We start from the raw sequence: 22,751 nt of genomic DNA, 5'->3' as shown, positions 1-22,751 counted from the left end.
AAATCAAGGCCTTGGCTTCACTGAATTTCATGAACAGGAAGTCCTCACGATCCACATCAAAGCACAGCATAGCATAGTCTATCTGTATACATAGGCTGCTTCCCCCATGGAAAATGAGGTACCCGAGACAGGACGACACACTCCCAATTTACTCATCCACTCAAACACATTCATTCACATCTTAGTCCCAAAGGGGAGAATGGACAGATTCTCACCGCACCACACCGCACGAGGGTCAGCTGCGCAGTGCAATCAGTGACATCCACAGCAGGGCCCGACAGAGAGCTGCTTTACCTCTGCCACATCATAATAGACCTATCCCCTTACCCGCACCTGACCTGATCAGCTGATCAGACAAATGCAGGAGAATATCCCCTCAAGGCTGCGTCATCATTTATTCATTCACAGTTTCTCTCCATTCATATCTATCACGCACAGCCACTCTTCCTTGCTCAACAGACATCCCTTTCGCATCCAATGCTCTCTTCACACTGTCTATCCATCCTATTCATGGTCTTCCTCTCAGCCTTACACCTCTCACATCAGATCTAGTTACCTTTTTCACCAATCGCTCATTATCTATTCTCTCCATATGCCCAAACCATGGCAACACCCTCTGCTCAACTCGATCAGCCATCTCCCGAACAACACCCTCTGCTTAACTCAATCAGCCATCTCCCGAACAACTCCAGTTCTCCTTCGTACTTTATCATTTCTCACTCGATCCATACTCGTCACTCCTCACATACTCCTCAGACACCTAATCTCTATTACATTCAAACTTTTCCTCTCAGCCACACCCATATTCCATGTTTCAGCCCCATATAACACAGTTGGTAACACAACACCCTCATACAGCCTTCTCTTTACATCCATTCTAAGCGAATGACATCTAAACACTTTTTTCATTCCTCCCAGCACCTTTCCTACTTAATTCATTCTACACTTCACTTCTGCATCTGTTCTTCCATCCACAGCAACATGTGACCCCCAATACTTAAAAACACTACCTCCTCAAGCAACTCACCATTCAAAACTATATTCATCCTCCTACCATCTACCAACCTCTTACACTTCATCACTTTGCTCTTATTCTCATTTACTTTCAATTTCCTCCTTTCACACACCCTTCCAAACTCCTCCAGCAACTGTCTCAGTCTCTCCTCTGAATTAGCCACTAGTGCAGTATCATCTGCAAACAGCAGCTGCTTCAGATTCCACATTCTACCATCAACATTCACCAGAATCAGACCTCCCTCTAGCACTCTTGCATTCACCTCCCTTACAACACCATCCATATAATTATTAAATAACCAAAGTGACATCACACATCCCTGCCACAGCCCCACTCTCAAGGGAAACCAATCACTCACAGTATTTCCCACCCATACAAACACTACTATTTACATAAAAACTTTTCACTTCTTTCAGTAACCTACAATCAAGTGCATACAATCAAACAGTCCACAAAGCCTCCCTATCGATTCTATCATACGCTTTCACAAAATCCATGAACACCCAAAACACATCCTTACCTTTCGCTAAATACTTTTCACACACTTGTCTCACAGCAAACACCTGATCCACGCATCCTATCCCTCTCCTAAAGCCACACTGCTCATCGCCAATCACTCCCTCTGTACCCTCTCTAACTCTCTTAATTAACACTCTGCCATACACCTTACCTACAACACTCAGCAGACTTATATCCCTAAAGCTAGTACATTCATAATTGTCACCCTTACCTTTATACAACGGGACCACACAAGCACTTGCCCAGTCAACTGGCACCATAACTTTCACAAAGCACACATTCAAGAATCTTACTAACCAGTCAACAATATCCGCTCCACCACCTTTCAGGCATTCCACAGCACACCCATCCTTACCTGCAGCTTTCCCTGTTTTTTTATCCTTTACTGCCTTCTGCACTTCCTACATCGTGATCAAAGAATCAGTCAATTCTCCCAACACATTTATTCCTTGCACCTTTCTATCTGCCACAATCTCAGCCTCCCTTTTCTCCTCTACATCTAACAATCTTTCAAAATACTCCGCCCATCACGTCCTTACTGCATCCATCTCAATTAACATCCTTCCATCCTCTGTTTTTACTCATTTTTCCTTCCCAGACTCTCCCTTTCGCACCCTTTTCAACTCCTTCCAAAACATTTTCTTATTCTTTTGAAAATTCTCATTCAACCGCCTACCTCACCTCTCATCTACTGCCACTTTAGCATCATGCACAGCCCTTCTCGCCCTATTCCTCTTTTCCTTATACCTCTCATATGACACCTCATCCTTCCTCTGCACCCACACTTCATTGGCACGTCTCTTCTCAGCCACTGCCGTGCTTACTTCCTCGCACCTCTATTCACTTCCCTTTCTTACACTACCACCCACTCGTCTCACACCACGCACCTCTTCCGCATGCCCCACCACAGCACTCTTAAACAACCGCCATTCCTCCTCCACACTGCCATTTTCCTGATCTTTCACTGCGTTCCACTCATCTTTTAATTTCTCCTGATACTTTATCACTTTCTCTCTTTTATCCAACTCACTCACTTTCAAAACTTCCTTGCCACACCTAACTCTCCTAGCTCTCACCCATCTCTTACCTACTGTTGCCTTTTGACAGTCATCGTACATGGGCATGAAGGTTCAGTCTCACATAATCTTCATTCATGTCCTTACAAAATTCTCTGAACAGTCTTTCAATCACTGGATGGGATTTTATCAGATTTGCAAGTTTTCTTACATTCCTCATTACCTCGTCCAGTGTAGCACTAAAGCCTAGCAGCCGTCAGACTCTCTTTGAATAATTCAGTGAACAGCATCATATGAGGATTATCATCTTTCTGAAGGGCTTCTTTATGCTGTCCCATCATCTTTAATGCACCATTTGCAGCTGTGGACACAAGATCACTTATTGGAATATTATTGTCTGCCAGGTACTTCGTTACCACATTATAGATAATTTCTATATTTTCTTGCACAATGGTGGTGGTTTTCAAAGACTCACAAAATAGTATCTCTTCAATGAATTTTGAGTTGTGCTAGAACCTCACATAGGCAAGAAGAATAGCTTCACTGTCTTGGACACTTTTTTCTTTGAAGTCGGGTGAAAATTTGGTCTTCTGCAAGATTGCAATCAATTGTCTCGACATTGTCTGCAATTTCATCAATGTGGCGGCACAGTGTCGTTACTGAGAGGTAAGGTGGCAAGGTCCCTGCCAGCTCTTTTGGGTTGTTTTGCATTGTCCTGAGATATATTTCAGTGGCTGGCATCAGCAACTCTTCGCCAACAGAGTGCGAAGGAGATATCTTAGCAAGAAGAAAGCAGAGTTTATAACCAGCTTGAAGTCGTGTTCTTTCATGCTGGTTTGTAACTTGAACAATCCAGCAAGTGACCTGTTTAGTCTTCAACCTCTGTTCCTTCAGGCATTTGAAGTACTCAAGTGATTTCTCTGCGTGTTCTAGATGTATGCTTTTGTGGTGTCCCGCTAATTTCCCTTGTTTCATGGAATCATTGTAGAGAGAAGTGCAGTATAACAAGCCGTAAGGTTTGGTTTCATCTGTAGCATCACATATGGACCCAAACTTTAAATAGTCTACCAAATATTGGCAGATACACTTCTTTGCATTTGCAGATGCTAGATTTTCAGATGTCCATTTTGGCATTTAGGATGCAAGTCTTGAAAAAAAATGAGGAATGGTGGTAGAATCTTATACTTTTGAGACACGACACTGTCACCAACTGCCACACACCACACTGAAAAGTGAATGTGTATGCTTACACGCAAGCCATGTACCACCACTATCACTAACTATTGTCCTGTAGTAATATAAAATGACTATTTATTATTACATCGAATGAAAACCACCAACAACAGAACCATCAACATCAAAACATCACACTGGCATTAGCTGATCCTTCCCGCCAGGCCACATACACAAACACAACTGTTAAAATGCTCATTTTCTCCCATTCTCTACCAATAATATCCAACACCTCACTGATCACATAATTCATTCTCGATTAATTACTTATTTCTGAAAATGTTTGCATCATAATTAATTTGAAATGGTGTGTTGCTTGGTAAAAACTGATGAGAATTTGTGGAGTGCACCAGCTTATGGTCATCAGTTGTTGTTGTCATAACACTGTTACCACACGTCACAAAAGCGCACTTTTCAACCCTATTAGGTACTGTACTTGACGAGTCCCAAGCACAAAATAAATACAGTAAAACCCTGATCATTTGGCATTCAATGCAACGGCACGCTCAATCTAACTAGAACAGCAAAAATATCACTGGGTTATATTTGTGACACAAAGAGGAAAAAATATGAAAAACATATGAAACAGCATCTTTTGTGATCCCTACCCTGACGTATGGAAGCGAGGCGTGGACCTTGCAAGAGGGGAACAAGTCAAGAGTGAGAGCAGTGGAAATGAGTTACTTGAGAGGAGCATGTGGAGTGACGTGGAGGGACAGGTTGACGAATGAAGAAGTGAAGGAACGTTGTGGGGTAGATGTGGATGTGGTTGAAAAGATTAGGAGAAATACACTGAGGTGGTTTGGACATGTGGAGAGAATGGAGAATGAAAGACTGACTAAGAGGGTGTATGTAGGTGAGGTGGAGGGAGGGAGAGGGAGGGGTAGACCGAGGATGAGGTGGAGGGATGGAGTTGAGAGGTATATGAGGGAGGGGGGGGTGAGTTGGGGGGAGGAGAGTCAAATGGTGGGTGACAGAGTGACTTGGAGGCGTTTTGTCTGCGGCCACCCTTTGCGGGATTAGGGCGTCGGGCTATAGATAGATAGATAGATAGATCTTTTTGGCGAAATGTTAGTTCGTGATCGTCTGTACATAGGGACATAATGGCATTTTACTTGCATTTACATTCTTCCCCACTTCCGCCCTTGACCAAAATTCCTCCCTAATTCCTCCCCTCCCCTGGCAAAAATTCCTCCCCGTAGACTTCAATTTTCTCCTCTTAGAGCCAAGTGGCCCCCGGTTAAGAACCACTGCTCTACATCCTTTCCAGTGCAGTTCTTCGTGACCAGGATCACATTCTAACCCCTTCGCCACGGTAAGGCACCCTGTACATTATCTCTAGGCAATAGGAGCGTAGTTCGAGGACGTACCCAGGACGTCAAAACCGATGCTTTACTATGGTGACAGCAGAGGGCTGTGTAATATGGTACTGGTACTGGTGGAAAGATAAGCTCCAGCCACTTTTTCGATCCACCAATGAAAATCGACCACCAATAAACATCAATAAAAATGGACGGGCGGCACACCGCGGTGGAGGATGTTTCAGTGTCTATCTTGCAATGGGAAGATGTACATTTTTCTGGTGGATTAACTCCTTTGTAGTGAACCATGGATGAATCTCAAACGAATTATTGTGACATAGGTGATTCGTGAAGTGATGATTACCAGCCATCGATGGATGTCTCCAAGGGTAAGAACTTGTCGGATGAAGGCCTTGATAGTGACGAGTTTAGTGAGAATGAGAGGTAAGTGGAAGATGGGTGGCTGTTATTTAGCGATATCTTCATTGATAATCTAGAAGACCTAATATGGCGCTTGAATTTACCGGTGAAAATTCGGGTGTGAACCCTGCAACTGATTTAGTCTCTCTCTCTCTCTCTCTCTCTCTCTCTCTCTCTCTCTCTCTCCATGTATTTATCAATCATTCCTTCGTATTATTCATGGCCCTGCAATAGCCTACTTTAATTACTTTACCTATCTTACTGTATAAATATATACCGGTTTGTATATTTTGATATGTTTATGTTTTCCGTCGTATTCAGAGGTCAGTATTATATTAAGTGATGTAAATAATGATCACCTGTTTTGAAAACAGCAACACAGAAACTCCAGTTCAGAAAATGTTTACTCAGCCGTACTATATCGTCTTGGGAGTAACGTGAATGATATTAATTCTCTCAGGTTCCTTGGATTTCCTCTCATCTGAGTCAAATCGTCTGACCTTAAGAGAACAGAGTTGCTTTGACCATGAAAGTGTTAATGGCGACTGTATTAACTAAGCCCCGTATTACTGTAGGGTGAGGATGCTAACTCACACCTCTTCCTCACCAATTTTTTTGCATGTTACACCTTACTCATCACGTGTATCATTATGGCTCCTTTGTATTATCAATATAGATTGCACTGGGAAGATAAAAACAATCACTAAAATGTCACGTGTAGAAAAATACTGGTAAGAAGAATGCGTTACGGAGCTTCCTTATCCAAAGAGGATACGACCCTAACTGGCTCACATGACTGACTCTCAGCATAATGAAAAGTACTGCTGTTAACATGATAAAAACGCTAGAGTTGTTCCGAATTTGAGAGGGTACGAAAAGGCTGTCAAATGAAGGGTTAAAGGCGATATTTTTATCGCGCTTTAATACTAGGTGTTCTCCTCTAAGTAAATCCGCTAGGCGGTAGCAAGAATATAATTAAGTAGGAGGCATCAACTACTGAAGTAACCAGCAGTTGTGTGTAATCTCTTCAGTACGACAGGTCTTCCGTAAGTGAAAAAATAGCTTCCGCGGGCAAGAAGAATTAGGGCGAAATTCGAGGTAAAGAGGTAGTGAGGAGTTAGAAATGTGAAACAGTCCATAGTGAGTGAGTCAGATGTAGAGAAAAATTTGATTCGATAAAAAAATATTGAAATATGAAGAAAAGAGGTGTAAGTAAAGGGAGTGACAAGCGAGAAAATGATTGGCAAACGTGGAAAGAACTTTGAACGTACAAAGTAACAGATACAGATAAGAGAAAAAGATATAGATACAGTGACTGATAAATAGAAATAATGATAGACAGACGTGAAAAAAAATGGATTGTATACTTGTATATATATAAATGGAAAAGCTATAAATGAAGATAAAAAGAAATACGAGTAAAGAAAGAGAATAATAATAATAAGAAGAGAAGCATGAAGGGATAATGATCGGAGGAAGGGAGAGAAGGGGAGGGAGGGAGGAAGGCTGGAATGCAGTCAGGGAAAGAGGAGGAAGGTAAAGGCTGGCAGTAAAGGCGGGACGAGGACGGAAGTTGAATATGTGAGGAAAAAGATTTATATATATATATATATATATATATATATATATATATATATATACTCTGCTTTCTTCTTGCAAAGGTATATATATATATATATATATATATATATATATATATATTGCAAGACGCCTCAATCCCGTTTGGGGTGGCCACAAACAAAACGCCTCCACGTCGCCCTGTCCCCCGCCATTTCACTGCCCTGCTCCCAACTCACATTCCCCTCTCTCATATACCTCTCCACCCCATCCCTCCATCTCATCCTCGGCCTCCCCCTCCCTCTTCCCCCCTCCACCTCACTCACATACACTCTCTTCGTCAGTCTTTCACCCTCCATCCTCTTCACATGGCCAAACTACCTCAGTGTGTTCCTCATAACGCTTCCTATCACATCCACATCCACACCACAACGCTCCTTTATATCCTTATTCGTCAGCCTGTCTCTCCATGTGACCCCACAGGCACCTCTTAAATAACTCATTTCCACTGCTCTCACTCTTGACTTGTGTCATTCCAACAACGTCCAAGCTTCACATCCACACGTTAGAGTTGGTATCACAATACTGTCATGTAGTAACATTTTCACTTCCATGTTCACTTCCCTGTTTCTTATCACTGCTTTCAAAGAACCAGCAACCTTTCTTCCCTGCTGTACCCTTTCAAGCACTTCACCTTCCAAACCTCCATCCTTACTCATCACACTACCCAAGTACGTAAACGTACTCACATTTTCCAATTCCTCACCATCCAACCTCGCTGTACATTCACTGACTTCACCTCTCTCAAAGACCATCACTTTACTCTTCCCTACATTCACCTTTAGATTCCGTTTCTTACACACTCTCCCAAACTCATCCACCAAGCCTTGCAGCTCCCCTTCGTCTTCACTCAGCAACACAGTATCATCTGCAAACAATAGTACAGGGAGTTTCCAAACACTATCCTCTGTCACCAGGGCCTCTCCAACATACACTACCCTACCTTGTACCTCTTTTATTACCCCATCCATGTACAGATTGAACAACCATGGAGACATGACACATCCCTGTTTCAACCCAACCTTCAAAGAGAAAAATGCACTTAGTTCACCATCCACACGCACTGCAGCCTTAGCACCATTATACATACTCTCCACAGCATTCAACAACTTCCCATCTACTCCATATATTCTTAATACTTTCCACAATCCTTGTCTATCCACCCTGTCATATGCTTTCTCCAAATCCATGAAAGCCGCATACAACTTCTTTCCCTTCTCTAGAAACTTTTCCACTACAGATCTAAGAATGAATATCTGATCTACACAACCTCTTCTATTTCAAAAGCCTCCCTGTTCTTCTCCAATTAATTCCTCTGTTCTTTCTCTAACTCTGTCAATAAATATTCTACCATACACTCTTCCTATTATACTTAGAAGACAAATGCCCCTGTGATTAGCACACACTTCTTTTTCCCCTTTCCCTTTGTACAAGGGAATAATTATACCTGACTTCCAATCCTCCGGGACTCTACCTTCCTCCCAGGCCAATCTGCACATCTTCCACATCCATTCTACTACAATCTCTCCCCCATGCTTCAGCATTTCACCACACACTCCATCAATTCCTGGGGCTTTCCCCAATTTAACTTTCTTCATTGCTTCCACAACTTCTATGCTACTGATTTCTTCCTGTCTTCTCATCTTCCTCCTTCTCCCAGCCATTCCCCAGCCACTTATACTCGCATTATATATATATATATATATATATATATATATATATATATATATATATATATATATATATATATACAGAGAGAGAGAGAGAGAGAGAGAGAGAGAATGGAGAAATTAAATCCTCGAGGTAGACCTTCATCGATCATATAGCCCCCCCCCCCCAGGTGACGGGAGAACGCTACCACTCCCAGCTGGGCAGCTACCTGGGCGAGGCGAGAACTATTGACCCTTCGGTGTTGAGTCATGAGCTCTACCACTGAGCCACCCTGTCCCCAGAGAGAGAGAGAGAGAGAGAGAGAGAGAGAGAGAGGATGCTGAAACGGAACTGAAAATGAGGAACCATTAGTGGGAAAAAGAATTTGGCTAGAATGGCGGGGAGAGAGAAAAAAAAATGATGGGTGGAAGCATTAAGCACCCAGGGCGGAAGGTAGAGAGAGAGAGAGAGAGAGAGAGAGAGAGAGAGAGATAGGGGATATGGGCATAGGGAAAGAAGGAAAAGGTGGAAGGGGAGGGAGATAACGAAGTGAAAGACTGGAAAGGAAAAGGAGGGACAGAGGCAAGAGGGAGAATTGTTGAGAGAGCGAACAGATGAAGAGTGAGATAGGAATCCGACGGAGTGAAAAAGATTGGTTGGGAGGTCAAGGGCGAGGAATATGGAGGGAGGAAAGAGGGCAGGAGGAGGGACGGAAAGGGGAAGGAAGAAGAGAAATAAGGGCTGAGAAAATAAGCGCTTTTAATTATGATTAGACACAACAAGGATAATGGAATGAAATAGATGTTAGTAATGAATGAAGGAAAAGAGAATGAAGAGAGGAGAGAAGGAAAAGAGGACTGGATAGGAGTGTACGAGAGAAGCAAAATACAGGATAGAAAAAGAGAGGAAGAGCGGAATATAAAGAAGGGAGAATAGACTAAAATAAAGAAGATCGAGGAGGTAAGTAGAGGAAAAGAAAAAGAGGAAAAATGACGTAACCGATGCGATGGAAGCATGGAAAGGGAAGGGAGGAGATAAGAAGTGAGAGGGGGGACGAGGCAAAGAAGAGAGAAAGGGAGAAGAAGAGAGAGGTGAGGTAAAGAGACTAGAGGGACTTTGTGTGTGTGTGTGTGTGTGTGTGTGTGTGTGTGTGTGTGTGTGTGTGTGTGTGTGTGTGTGTGCTTAGATCCATGCAGGGTTTCAGTGGTATTAGATTCTCTCTCTCTCTCTCTCTCTCTCTCTCTCTCTCTCTCTCTCTCTCTCTCAACACGCCATTAGAATAACTTATTTTTCATACTGATTCAGTAAGAGGCAGACGATTTTTATTGATGACCAAGAGATATTCGACGTAACGAAAAGGCTGCAGAGACAAGCCCGTATACTATGAGATGCGTTTTCTGCCCTGAATAAATTCATTCGAAAATGGCTGGAGTAAATTAAATTAAGAAATCAGTGTAATGAAGATGGTTACAAATGGCAACTACAGCATGTTATTTCAGAACCACTCGCACTGTGTTTAAGAATGTAAGCGCGTCCATGATAACTTATACAGACGTCTCTAGCCCAGTACGAGATGAATTTTCATATATTATTTTTCAAACAACCCGTACCGCGCTGGAAAAAAAAAATTATACCCCTCTACGGCGGCCATTTTTTTTTTCTCTGGCTTAATACATCAATATAAGATTCCTGGCACTAATAAAAGTAATCACCAAAGCCAGAAAGTTGGGTGACTCAAGTTGATGCCACTCGACCTCTGAAATCTTCAAGGTTACTGAGAGAGGAGAGCGGCTGTGAGCCTGTGAAAGCTGTCAACTTGCCTCCCCCGCTCCTAAATCGTGTTGTAATCGCAGAGGAGAAATGTTTGAAGTTAGTGAGATATGTTATTACCTTCCATTTTACATCGGCTGCTTGCAGTGACTTCTCAGTACTGCAGGGCATAGATCTACATCACTGGCGTTTCTGAAGGGGACGTAAATCTACGTCGCTAGCGCGGTACGGGTTAAATATTTTCATCCAGCTTAACAGAGAATTCCGAACAGGAAAATGTAGATATACCTTTGATTAAGTTACTTCACTGTTAGGGGTTCTTCTAAACCGAATAGAATTGCTTGGCTGTTGAAAAATTATATAGCGAGAAGGTTAACCATTTCATGCCAATGATGCTTCCTATATTTAACACCTTCTATCCCCAGACGACTCTGTTTATCCTTGAGACCATTCTCATCATCACCAATACTGCCACCCTATTTCCCATTATTATATATGATGTATGTAGGATCAAGGAATTGCAATACCGGATAATGGAGAGAGAGAAAAAAAGATTAGGCAGTAAAATGACACACACACACACACACACACACACACACACACACAAGAAAGGAAAGACAAATCTGTACACGCTCATCAGTCAAGCCTTTGAAATTCACGGCACACACACACACTAGAGCCTCTTAAATCCTTCCATGAATATATTTGAAATGTTTGCCACAGAGAATTATCAGAAGGGTAAGTTGTAATGAAGGCGCTGTTGTTCTAAAGTTTTGTATCTTTAATCTTATAAACAATATTTTTTTTGATACAGTGTTGTTGTTGTACCTACTGTTATGGAAACGAATTAAAAACAAAAGCCTGAGGGCCTGGAATCTTATCTCTTCCCAAAAAATTAAACAAACGAAAACCTAATTTTACATATTCAAATTTCGAGTTGCAAGGACATATTGGTCCGTATTTCGTCTGTGAAGGAAGCTTCCTAATAACTTTTCTTAAGCGACTTATTTTACTTCTAACTCTCCGTGTTATGTAAATCACTCTAATATCGCCATAGTCTGCATTGTTAACGTGCAAAAAGGAGGTTAACAAGCCATATAAAAAAATAAATCTCTAAGCAAGATGTGCCAGGGAGTGTCCTTGAACGACGAGAATACGCGCCATTCTCTTTAAAAGACTGGTGGTCTTGGGTAATGGGGAAAAAAAAAAATGACTGGGGACGACCATTCCACATTTTGATAAGTTACGTATAGAACAGAGTGAGAATAACAGTTAATCATATACCTGTATTAGTTTGGAGAGCTGGAAAGAAAAGGTTAGAAAATGTTTTGCTGGTCGGGTGCTGCGTGCCGTCGTAAAGAGTAAGGAATATAAGTAAAATTCAAAAGAACAACGATCACATTACTGGTGATAGAAGATTGGTGGTTGTTATGCACACACACACACACACACACACACACAAAGAAAAAGGGAAATGAGAATAGTACTAAAGGGTAATTAATCATCAAGGAGGGAAGTGACTAGCAGAGTTCCACAGGGCTCAGTGCTGGCACTATATATATATATATATATATATATATATATATATATATATATATATATATATATATATATATATATATATATATTTTTTTTTTTTGTATGTATAAATGATATAGACAGGAACAACTGAAATGAAATTTATCTAAATATGTTTGCTGATGATGCAAAAATAAAAGGAGATTTACAAACACAGACTCTTGCAGAGAGTTAAAAGAAATAAGCTTCATTAATGGAGCAATAGATGGCAAACGGAATTCAAAGTGGACAAATGCCATGCAATTAAGTTTGGTAAAAGTGGAAAAAGACCAGATTGGGATTATAAGCTGGGAAGTTCAACCCTACACAAATCAGAAAAGGAGAAGGACCTAGGAAAACAATAACAGACAATCTCCGGCTAATCACATTAATGAGAAGGTATGGTATATGCACACACTGCTTGCTAATATGGGAATAGCATTCACATATATAAATAAATAAATGCTGAGCAAAATAATAGCATCATTCATCAGACCAACCCTGGAATATGCATCAGTGGTCTGGAATCCTTATCTCAAAAAACACATAGATAAGACTGAAAAATTACAAATGCCCACTACAAGATGGGTACCAAGCTTAAAGGATCTAAGGTATGAAGAAAGACTAGAAAAACTGAACCTACCAACATCACAAGAGAGAAGGAAAAGAGGAGACATGATTACACTATATAAATGCATAAAGAGAAAATAGACATTAATGAGTATATAAACTATGGGGGGGGGGGGATCAGCAAGAGAACACTGCAAAAAACTGCATATAAAGAGAGGTGACATATAGTAGACGTAAGGAAATTCAGTTTCCCAAACAGGGCAATTGATCAGTGGAATGCACTACCGACTGGAAGAGTGTGTGCCAAAACTATTCACAGAGTTAAGGATATGTGTGATAAAAATGGTTTAATACATGGGACAATACGAGCTTGACTCATTCTCGTACAGACACAATTAGGTATGCACAATTAGGAAAGAACACACACACACACACACACACACACACACACACACACACACACACACACACACACACACACACACACACACACAGCTTCCACCCAGTACCGGTATGTTACTACGCTTTGTGATTAATGACCTAACTTTGTCCTATGTTTCCACAAGCCCACACACGACATCCAGGTTATTATCTCGAGGCTCTGACGACACAACCCCTCCAGTCCCATGACGTGCTTTTGCTGTTCCAGAAGGAAGGCAAAACAGTGTGTGTGTCCCTCAGTCACTGAATTCCTGTGCCATTTTGAAAATTGAGGTCCAGCTCATATGGTGAATGTATTTTAGTGCTGGAGATTTACATAAATACATATTTATTTAAAATACAAACACACTGAACTAGATGAAATACACAGCACAAGAACACTAGCGAACTGATTACCTGCGACGTGCCGTAACAGCCGAAATTATGATATAGTCAGGCAAAGCTATTACATGCATATTTGCAAACACAGGCATGCACAGTACAAGAGTAGGCTACTATTCTGCTGCATACCTGCGTCTTGTCGAAAAAACCGTGAATATTACACAAAAGGGCAAGGCAGAGCACTGGGCAGTTACCTGTACTGGGAAAGCTTGTGAGCCAGAAGGGAGTTAATTGCTTAGCCAGTAAATAAATATTTTTGTTCAATTATAGTACTGCTCATCAGGGTGCGCCTATCAGAGGTGTCTTTTTTTTTTTTGGAGGGGGGTCATTATACTTTGACTGTCATTTTGAGATTATGTACATTTTCTGGATGCTTTTTAAGGTTAGCAGAAGCAACTGGAGACATCAAGAATATAGTGGTATAAACTGTCATTTTCAAGCTGCATGTAACCTTCTTATTATAGCAAACAAAAAGTAAAAATAATGTTACCGTACTAAAGGTGGTATTGTAGGCTTTTCTAACGTTTTTCTATAATAAGACTCTCCTAATCCGAGTAAATTCATCTGACGGTTGCAAGAGTATATGATAAATGTGCGTCATCGTGCAGAATATATATATTTTTTTTTTTAGCCTTTCTCTAGGTAAGGCCACTTCTGTGCTAAGTAACATCGTCAAGTAATCGTTTTAGCAGGAAGGCGAACGAATACATCTACCACATTGTTCTCATGTTACTGTGTCCGTACCGTTCAGTAATCTCTTTGCGATGCAAGGCAGTAAAACTCAAGCTGTTTTGATTACTGGCGGTTCGTTTTGCCAGAGGTCTTTCTTATTACAGTTTCAGAGTTTCATAAGTGTAAAATGAAGTGTTAATACTTTCAGCCTGGGGACGAAGTCTGTTTTTTGTCCCTGGTGCTGCCGAGAGACTATTCACTTTAGGAAAGCACCATAGTACTGAAAGAATGAAAGTTGAAGCCCCCAGTTCGGATTATCTAAGGCTTTATAAGACTGGAGATAACAGCAATAAATTTAAGGTGTGGTTATAATGACAAGGTTAACAATGGAGACAGTAACATGGAAACAATTCGTTAAAAATGGGTTTGATTACTAAAATGCCGTTTGTTGTAGTGGAGAATAAGAGTCATGTTTTTATACGTGAAACTGTGTTTGATTTTTCGTTTGTCTGTCTCTCATGTAGCTTTCACATGGCCACGTCATTTCTAGTATTTTTTTGCTAGGTAAGTATTTTAAGCTAAATGATCTGGGAGAACTCCAGTATTCTGTATTTCAGGTGACGCCACGCGATTCTCCATCTGAGACTTAAACATAACCTAGTCAATGCACTATGAGAATGCACCCTACCAGCCTATACTGCGTTATCGAGTGCTGTAATCAGCTGTAATTAAATAATATTTTTAGTTAAAAATAGCCTTATGCCCAACGACTACACAGTGGTCATTATGGCAAATAGCCACCGTGGATGTAATATCTGAGGAGAGGAAGCTCTGCGACCTCTGCCTCCTTCCCGTCACAATCATGTCAAAAATGGTGTTCCTTTTGTTGTTCTGTTTAAGTAACACCAGGTTTTGACATTAGTATTCTTCCATTCTCTACTAGGACTACATTCTTGCTGTCACCAGACAATTGTATTAGCACTGGGGAGACACCTAGTAGTGAATAAGGTAATGGAGGCAATATATCACCCCTCCCGTCGAAAATGTCCTCATATGCCGATATGCTGAATGAAATCGTCTGTTGCTCGCAAAAATATGGTAAAAAATACGTCGTTTTCTTCAAGTCGTTAAATAATATATGAGAAATGAGGAAGAGGTGCTTCCAGCCAACAAATGTCTCCAGGTGCAGGGTGCATGAGAAAGGGAAAACCACCTCCCTGGAGAATAGAACTGTCATGAATAATTTATTGTACAAGAGGGCAGGGAAATACACTAACGTAGAGCTGGGTTATTATTTTGGTGGGCGGACCACTTCCAGAATTTTGGCAACTTTTCTTGGCCACATACATAAAGAGTCCAATGAATAATAAAATTGCTGCGTCTTGGGTATGCATTAAAATGTGTTAGAAATGGAGATAATCAACTTTATTTACACAGAGCATAAGGTAAAGGAGTCTCTGAACTTTTTCAGATATAAAAAATGATATAGTGTTAGTTTCAGTACATAATTATAGTACTTTACAGTGTATTATCGTGCCACATCTTACTGGCACAGTTACGCTTTGTGATCCCTGTCTGTATGGGCGCTACGTTTGCACAAAAATACTGTACTAAAGTTTGATCCATTTCTCAGCATATCCTCTTTACGAGTGATGAGTGGCAATATATTATTCTGGTGAATTGTTTAACGTGCTATGGAAAGCTTTATTCCCGGGGTGGATATGATGGCTGGAAGTATTTTGCTGAATCCATCCTACCTTTACTGAGGTTTGTGTTAACAAATACATGCCACAACAATTAGACGCTTCACCAGACCTTGTTTTAGAAATGTGCCACCGGGGTCGCTTCCGTCGTCTAGCTCTGATGCGGGGTAAGCTATGAAAAAGTAGCCAGTGCTTGATTTCTTTTTAATTTTGACACAACCTAAAACACCCCAAAACATATTTTACTCATCATATTTCTCAGCTGGCATGATCTGCTGCAATGAAATTCCAAAGTGGGAGCTTTTTTTTTTATAATAATATAGGTGTAATTTTGTAGACTCAGCTTTCGTCAGTTTACTCATCCCTGTAAGCATAACATACAAACAAAACCTAGGCAACTCTTCTAGAACCATGCATAAAGCAAGATAACAGTGATTAACATATTTTTCGTTCGTTAGTGTCCACATAAGAAAATACAGTAGATACGAAGCCGCAGGTATGCTGCCTTGCCTGACGTATGAATTTTCAAAACAATACCTGGACATGTTGGACGCCTGGACGATCTTAGTAGCCTATGTCTAACATGATGAAATTTTTGTGTGAAGTTGCTGACTGCAAATCTGACTCAACTCCTCCTGGTACTCTGCTGTGGTTATAGTGTCGTGCCGTGCTGCTGTTTATTTTGATTAATGCGGCTGGTTCACTAACTAAGCAAGTGCATTCATATCAGTGGAACAGCTTACTTTTTTTAACACACACATCAGAAGCCCTGGAGGTAATCTGCTTTTACTAACTGCACACGATTTTTTCAAATATATTTCAACAGACAACACACTATTTTAGTCCCCAAAGCTAAGATGGACAAGATCTTATGAAAGCCTTGTTATTCTTTCCTTACAGGTACGTAAATGCAATTAATTGAATAGGAAAAAAGATTCCTATAAACACCAACATCATAATTAGCTTAGTATTAGTTACTATTTCACAGGTCTTTAAACCCAGCAATAATATTTACTTGAGACTGGGCGATGCTAGACTACCTGGTGGCATAGCTCTGTAATAGGGTCTGATGAAGTGTCTAGTCGGATCATACGTTCATGGTCACTCCTAGTGCTAGTCAGCGGTCTTCACTGGATAAATTGTTCATTATAGTACTTGAATATTTAAGGCGATACCATTTGAAGTCAGAACATTACTTCAGCATACTGACAGAATTAATTAAAACGGACGTACAGGATGTAGTAAGGACGTACAGAATACGTTTTTTTTTTTTTTTTTTCGTAATAAAAGAAGTAGCAAGTAGCAAAACCCACATATGTATCCTGAATTTGCTCCACATTAATAAAAGCTTCGTCACCTCACATTTTTTCTTACCCCTTCTGTCCGATTTTTATATTCTTTCTCCATGTCAAGGGGGTCAGTGAAATATGAATAAATTGCAAATAAGTCGTCAGTTTTACGGCGGGAAAAGAAATATACTGAATATATATTCACTACTTATGGGAGAAAAAAGTCACCACTGACACGAGGGCTATCGACTTATGAAATATGGTAGTAAGTTTTACTTTATTCTGGCTTACTTGACTGATTCTCTAAGGACGAGAATTTCATTAACTTTCTCAACAGTACGCAACGAGACTAATCACTCACGAATGCTGAATTGTTAATCCTGTTGGCCTCTGAGAAAGTTTCCTTACCTCTGACAATCGATAATTAATACTAATAAAGACAGATTCTTGCTGGTGCTAACTCCTGACTGGCACAACGGATTTATGAATTACTATTAAAGTACTGGGTTAACTACCTCATGATTAATGTAAGAAAATATTGTGCAAACTGGGAGCAAGGAAATTCAAGTAAGCAAAATATGGATAAATGAAACACAATTCTTACATTTAATCAAGCTCAGAGAAAAGAACTATAAATTTATCAATTACAAACAAAATGGATTCTTATGATACAAGATAACTTAAATGAGTACTCACTCGAATCAGACTAGCTAATACTTTTAAGCCTAGAAAACACAGAAAGACAATACTGGCCAGTGGAGAGAATGGAGTCGTGGCTGTGAAGAGACTGGGTGGCTCTGCTACTAAGGCCACTGCACAGGGCATTGCTGACGTCCACTATTATTGATCACCAATTAGGTGGGGAGATGCGGGGGTCGTAGAACTGCCAGAGACTTGCTGATAAGCCGCAATTTGGGAACTTCACTGCCCTGCACTTATATTCAAATTTTCCTCCTATGGCAGCACTGCATCAGCTGACTAATGTTCTCACGCCAGCCATAAAGCAATACATGATCACCGGAAGTAGGCGTGGCTTAGCTTAACGACTAAAGAGGCAGGGTGGAGAAACGATAAATACACAAAAGTATCACTCAGTAATGTGCCAAGGGCATGCCTAAAAACAACCACTTGTGAAACAATAACAAACGTTTTGGCAACCATCCCAATTGCAACACTGCCGGGAGGGTTAGCTGAGTGAATATTTCTAGGTTTGTCACTAATGCATCTTGAGTTGCCATAATAAAACAATGCCATGAATTTATATAAAAACACAGTTGGGCGAATTTATGACATTACGCCCCATCAAAACGAATTTTTTCTGAAAAACTTGACAGGATATACATATACATCCTACCTCAGCCACACAAGATTCACGTTGTGGTGTGTGTACTATCCTGCTACAGGAGAAGATCACTGTCATCAATGAATGTAAAAACCTTGTTTGTTAATAGAGGCAAGCTTGAGGCTGAGGGAAAAACTCCGTGATGACGGTGAAAAATCCTGTACTCAGGTCAAACTGAGTGAAAGTTCACTACATTTACTTTAACAACTAATTGTTATGTAGTGTGGTGTATGTTATACACGGTGTAGGTGTGAGAGTTGTGGTGTAACTGTACCTATGTGTAAAATGATATAATACAAATTAATAACAAATGGAGACGACGAGGGCAGAGGAGAAGAGGCAGGGACGATCAGCTGACCCGCACAGCAAAACTGCTACACCTATCATTGTACCTGCACAGCAAAACTGCTACGCCTATTGCTGTACCTGCACAGCAAAACTGCTCCACCCGCCAACTATCTATCTATCTATTGCCAGACGCCATAATCCTGTAAGGAGTGGCCATTTGACTTTGAGTTATTTGTTTTATGGGAAGGGGCACTAACTCGCCAACTGTACCTGTGAAATCAATCACGGTGGAGCATCAGTAGTGTTGACGTGACAAACAGCTTGCATTAAATTGCAATTACCCTCTGCCTAGTACTAAACACATATGCTACAAAAGGGCTGAGAAATTCAGGCACCAGCCAGAGCATCGTACATTCAAGGTCACCACGGATTTCTTATTGGCTAAATTATTAACCAGGAAACATGCTAGCCCTTGGATTTCATAAATCGCTTAGAATAGTCAGTAGTTTACTGGTTAAACCATTATCTCTATTAACCAGAGAACAAGGTGTTCCCTGGTTAATGCATAGACACAGTGTGAATATAAGGGGTGAGGTCCAGAGCCTTCCCTGGCACTTTCAAGGAAGACAGCAGTCAGTCAGGCACCAGCTCCTCTCATCTGCGAGACCATGCTTCACTTCAGCTGATCCACCAGCTACAGCACTGACCCCTGGTATGATAAAAAGATCCCGATGGGTGCTGATTAACTAACAGGGCCCTCAGTGACCCACAGCCCATCACAGGTCGAAAGTAAGAGTAGTGACCATCAACTCAAGGCTCTGTGCACACTCCTAGTGTAAGTACTGTCTGGCGGTATTTGTTCCTACGCACTCGGACATCCTAAGAAGATGCTTACAATTGTAACTCGTCTACACTTATGACTAATATTGGTAAGTGAGAATCCCTGAGCAAACTTTGGCAGGTCACATTTCAATATCCAGCGTGGCTGAGAACACTCTTGTGGATAAAGAGTGTATTCTTTGGGAATCCTCAGAAAGGCCCAGTTTGAGATGCACCACAAGGCAATTCAGACACAGCCTTGGATTGCCCTTGTGGGTTCTTGAACTTCCCTTTTAACCTATGGTACATATGTATGTACAGGCCCTGGATGTACTGTGTCCTGTGGGATCCATGAGTGAGACGTCAGGTCTGTCCCCACATTGCCACTGCCATCTCTCTTAAATGACTCAGAGATTATGAATGTAAATTCCAATGGCTCAGGATGGACACGTCCTCGATTAGTGGTACATTGACATATATTGCAGGAATGCACAAGCCTATTGCTTTTCTGTCCAATTCCTGGCCAGAAAATGTCAGCACAGATATGGCCAAGGGCTTTCTTTTTGCCCATGTGACCTACCGACGCTGAAGAATGACCCAGTTCGAACACTGCTTGGCGATATTTTGCGGGAACGACAAACTGCAGTCGAACCTTGCCCTGGGGTGTTTGTGACTCACGGTACAGCCATCCTTGTTTATGAAGGAACCTTGCTTGACCTCCCCATAAATGGTTAATCACATTACCTTTTAGTTTCTTCCACATTACAGCAAGTGTTGGGTCAGACTCTTGTTTCAGGACAACATTGTGACCACCAATCTGATCTTCCAGTGATGCAATGGTCAGTGGGGTGACACGGTTTGGAGCCTTGGCCATGGCTCGTGTTACTGCAGCTGAAGCCTGAGTAGCGACATCTATGGTGCAACTATTCTTAGCACCTGGTATGTTATCTATAATAAGGTCAAACAAAGGTTCGGGAATGACAACTGCAACTGTCAGGTCAGTGTAAAAGGGAGATGCTACCTGAATACGTGTCACAGGAAACAAGCTCACTGATCCATCAATAAGCTGAGCTTGGATCTGTCTACCTGTTTACTTCTTAGGCTGAACTAGGCTCTGCCTGACAGAGCAACCTGAGGAACCATTGTCTCTCAAGACATTTACAGAAACACATCCCACAAACCCTCGCTGAACAATGAAGGCACTGTTGACTGTGGGAGGGCCTGGGGAGGAAGCTGCCAGCCATTGGTAAGGCTGCATAGCACACAAATCCGTGAATGTGACACCCTGAGGACTAGATGCTGAGAGGTTGTACTCACCATCTGGAATGTTGGAGCACTGACCACCTGTGGAGGAGGGCTCACTGTCTGCTGAGGGGGACCAGTTACTTGTGATGAAGGACCTGTACTGTTAGGGACGCCACCACCGTGCACTTGTTGGGGAGTGAAGGCTGCATGTGCCCCCTGCCTCTGATACACTGGGGCTGGTTCTGAAAAAGATTGTCCCAACTGCTGATTGCGTGGCTGATACTGCTGCTGGTTAGGGTACTTGTTGCACCTTTTCCAGTCAGGTTGCTGAACATACTGCCCTTGGTCCTTTTTCTGCAATTTGCCTGTACCGTGGTTATTATTCTGAGAATGGCCTTGATGCTGGGGTTCACTCTGAGATGACTTCCCAGACTTGGCAGTATCTCTCCTCTTCCAGAGCTGTTACGAGTTTGGTACCCGGACACAGTGTAGAATGCATGAGCCTTCACCACCATTTGGCTGGTATTCTTTACTTGACAAATCTTTAAATGAGCCATTAACTCAGCAGGCCATGACTTTTCTAACGGTGTATGCAGCATAGGGTCAATTACCCCTTCTCGAGTGCGAGGGGTCTCGTCTTTCTCCATCCACTCGTCTAGGTAAGTGGTGACACGGTTGAGGAACTCGACAGAAGTCTCCTTTTCTTGGAGATGAGCCCTCATGAACTGACTTCTGGCATTGTCAACTGTAAGACCATACACTTTGATAAGCTTAGCCTTCATCATCTCATAGACGGGATTGTCTCCACGAATTCTGTGGAGAATATCGAGGGCAGGGCCCTCAAACAAGGTATAAAATTGGAGCTGCTTAGCTGCCTTGTCCAGCTGGTACAGCTGCACGATGTCCTCGAGAAGAGCTATGAACTGATCGATTCACTCACCTTCCTTGTACAAAGGAAGCTTGAGGCACAGAGTCATCCAAAACAGGTGCTGGGAGAGCACTCGTGGAGCTAGGGTCAGCTGCACCAGATGCGACTAAAGCCAAGGAGTTTGTCTTGAGCTTCAACACCTCAAGCTGATGTTTCCCACATGCCTCGTGTTCACGTTCTCTCTCTCTCACGTTCCTCACGCTGTTCTCTCTCATGTTCGCGTTCTCTCTCGCGTTCCTCGCTCTGTTCTTGCTCGTGTTCAGGCTGAATTTTATGCTCTTCACAGGCATCACTCTCACATTGCTGTTAATAAGTGTACTGGGAGAGCACATACTCTTTAATTTCCTGGGGATCAGTAAGCCCCATATCTCTGGCTTCATGTATGTATGAATTAGTAGCCATGGTACTAACTCAAACTGAAACTGAGTGAACTACATACTCTTGTACTGACTGCTGTTTCATAGTCGAATGCCAGTAACTGATAATTAACATAGGCACAGGCTGGTGGTAACAAGTTTTATATAGTTAAACTGGTAAGGAAACTGGCGAGGAAAAGACGTTAATATAAATATAATAAAGCAGAAACAATAACCACCAGTAAGCTAGTGCCTGTACACTTTAATGATTATAACCAATAACTAACGGTAGCTATAAGTGAGTGAGTTTATTTCTATTTCGTTAACACCTTTAGTGCTAGGAGTTAATATCCAGGAATGAGGTCGTGCTAGGAGTTATTATCCTGGTATGAGGTCGCTAGATGTCAAGGGGGAAAGTGAAATATGAATATTTGCAAGTAAATTGTCAGTTGTCACGTCAGGAAAAGAAATATACTGAATTTATCTCCACTACTTATGGAAAAAAAAAAAAGAAAAGAAACCACTGACACGAAGTCTATCGATTGAAGAAATAAAGTAGTAAGTTTTACTTTATGCTGCCTTATTTCGCCGATTCTCTAAAGACGAGAATTTCATAAAC

This window comes from Coenobita brevimanus, chromosome 70, assembly GCF_032717465.1.
Source record: "Coenobita brevimanus isolate Jiangsu-jjx chromosome 70, ASM3271746v2, whole genome shotgun sequence".
NCBI classification, from domain to species: Eukaryota; Metazoa; Arthropoda; class Malacostraca; order Decapoda; family Coenobitidae; genus Coenobita; species Coenobita brevimanus.
This window is presented reverse-complemented; position numbering follows the sequence as displayed.